This window comes from Euphorbia lathyris, chromosome 9 (genome assembly GCF_963576675.1).
Source record: "Euphorbia lathyris chromosome 9, ddEupLath1.1, whole genome shotgun sequence".
NCBI lineage: Eukaryota > Viridiplantae > Streptophyta > Magnoliopsida > Malpighiales > Euphorbiaceae > Euphorbia > Euphorbia lathyris.
Window position 1 is genome coordinate 11,642,595 of NC_088918.1, and position 2,803 is coordinate 11,645,397.

At 35.1% G+C, this 2,803-nt stretch overlaps 1 long non-coding RNA gene across 1 annotated transcript; it reads left to right on the plus strand.

The window, feature by feature from the left end:
* Window positions 1-338: 338 nt before the first annotated feature.
* Window positions 339-1,456, plus strand: LOC136206197 (uncharacterized). The gene is made up of 3 exons (XR_010676225.1): window positions 339-476; window positions 585-675; window positions 1,099-1,456. It is a non-coding gene; the product is annotated as an uncharacterized lncRNA (long non-coding RNA).
* Window positions 1,457-2,803: the final 1,347 nt, after the last annotated feature.

Consider the following 2,803-nt stretch of genomic DNA (forward strand, 5'->3'; position numbering starts at 1 on the left):
TCAATTCGATGTTTTTAGACAATTAAAAAAAAGGTGTGTAATGGGAGGACCTAATCGAGCTTAACTCAAACAATCAGGGACCTGATTAGAATGTGGGGGGATTTAATTGACGGATTAAAGGAGAACGGGGTTAAAAGTGAAACATTAAAAACATGCAGGGGTTAATTTATAATGATTAAAGAGCTAGAGGGACCGAAATGGAAGAAAGATGGTATAAATTTAGATTTTTAGGGCTTTTACTTACCTCATTTGTGCCTCAGCCTCCATTTCTCTTTCCTCCTCTTCTCTGCCTTCCTTTCACGAAAACAGAGCTAGCCGTCCATGGCTTCCTTCTCCACCGCCGACAGTTCCTTGCTCCGGCTACGTGCTCGTTTTGATCTCCTTGCTTTAACGTGTAACATAAGCTAGACTACTGTGGCCGGCCGTCCTGTGATCGGTAGCTCGAGTCCTCGACGACCTCTTCATCTTCACGGAAGGTTCGATCTCCCTCACCCTACTCCGATTTTGTTGTGTTTAGATCCCGAACCTTCATTTTTCCTTTTAGTTTTCTTTTATAATCTTTTCTTATTTTCTTTTTTTTTTAGATCAGGATCTATCAAGATCGGTGAACGGAGGTGATGGAGTCCGAATGAGATGCCCGGCGAAGGAGATGTTGGACGGTGAAGACTCCCTGAGGTATAAATTCCGTATTTTTCCCTTGTTCTATATTTACTCTTTTTTGTTTGAATTTTTTCTCTGTAAATTTCAGGCGATTTTCTGCCTTCTAATTCCAATTAAAAAACTTATAAAAAACCAGAGATTCCTAAGTTGAAGCTTTAATCCTTAACTCGATTGTTTTTCTGAAATGGAAATTGGGGCCTTTATTTTAAAACCTCCTTTATCAAATGCTTTCTTTTCATTTTTGTTTATTTTATATGGTCAGTGATTCTCAACCTGAAAACTCAAAAGAGTTTATAGAAAGTAAGTTGAGTTTTGCCCATATGAACTGTTAATGAACACACTGAACTAAAAATCAATTTATTATGTGCTTAGATGGTGATCAAGCAACACTAATATAAAATATTTTGGAGACTGCTAAAGCATTGAGTTTGTTTCTAGGTTTGTTTACAGAACTCTGGATAGAGACCCTTCCCAAGAAATTCTCAACTCCCCTTAAAATGAAAAGATGGATTATGGAAAAATGGAGGAAGAAGAAGAAAACAAAAGAAAGGGGTTCAAAAGAAAATGAAGCAGGAAAAGAAAAGTTCCCCATGTGCTGTGTTGCTGCTCTCAATTTATAGAGCTATGAGCAAAGCTTACTTAGTGACCAAGAGTCTATTTTATTGTATTTAAGTTATACTTTGTATTGTATTTCAGTATTTAGCTTAGGAATGGGCTTATTATATTGGGCTTTAGGGACATGGGCTCTTAATTGTAATGCTGGAATTATTACTAAAATTTTGTGTTTTTTCTTTTATTTCATTTTAGTTCCAAGAACATGTTAACTAAATGTTTGTGATTTCAACCTCAATTAGCACCGAGTTGTATTACCGTAATTGATTACACGAATATACCCCTTAACAAATAAAGTTGAACTTCATTCCATCCGTATTTAACTAAAGAAAAAAAATATTCCTTTTATTTATAATCAACATTCTAATTATTAATTCAATTTTTATAGTGTAAATTATAAGTACATTGTGTGATAATTAATTTGCTTTCTTTTTGCATAATTAACCACAATTTACAACAAATATAGTGCATTGTGTGATATCTTCAATACATACAAAATTTATGAAATAAATTGATTAAAAGGATAAAATTATAAAAAACAAAAATTTATCCCCGGACATAAATTTTTCTCACTTTTGTACGTGCATATCTAATTAAATTATGGCATGATTCCAATAGTAGGAATTAAGGAAATTTATATTGATCTCGTCTTTTCCTAATGTGAGACTCACGTCATGAAGATGCGCTTCTTGACAATTGTTTATCCTTATAGACCCTAAACTTATTCTAAGAAGTTTAGTCTGATGTAGCTACCTTGGAAAGGGATACCTCGAGGTTGATGAGATAATATCAACCAAAGAGACTCTGACTGGATAAGCGAATCAAATTATAATGGACAGAATAATGTTAAGAGGGAAAGACATCCATTTGAATCATATCTAAGTGTTTCTATTCTTCACCGTCCGGACACTTATGCATATGTGCATATTTGTGAAAAATAGATGTACTGTAGAGATCCGAAGACTACAGTGGATATGATATGGAGTCTAGGATAAAAGCATACACCACCGACAATCCATGTTCAAAGCTAAGATCTATATATCTCTAACGAGTACATAGTTCCAAGTTTGTTACATGAAAATCGAGCAGCTATATGTTCTAACGAGTATATAGCACTAGAGCTCTCGATAGTATGTTGGTCGCACGAACTATTTGCAAGAGTATGATAGAGACTGAGATTGAGAAACTTTGGAATAAGTTCCATTGCATGCGAGTGGGAGATGTTGGAATTAATTGGATATGGATCCAATTAGGCCCGCCCGAAATGGAACAGGCCCAAACCCAATAAGAATTAGGGTTAGGTTATCTATTTATTCAGTATAAATAGAAACCCTAATCTATCATAAGTCTAAGAGAATTAGAAGAGAGTCAGAAATTAGGTTTTGAGATACATGATCTCCAGAGAATTTTTCTCTCCTCTTTTTCCCTAAGCCATCGCCCCTCTCTCTATTTTTGGGATTCGTTGTCGCTTTAGTTCGTGAACCAATTATCTTCCTCTTCCAATTCTATTGGCGTGGTTGAAGGCTTGACC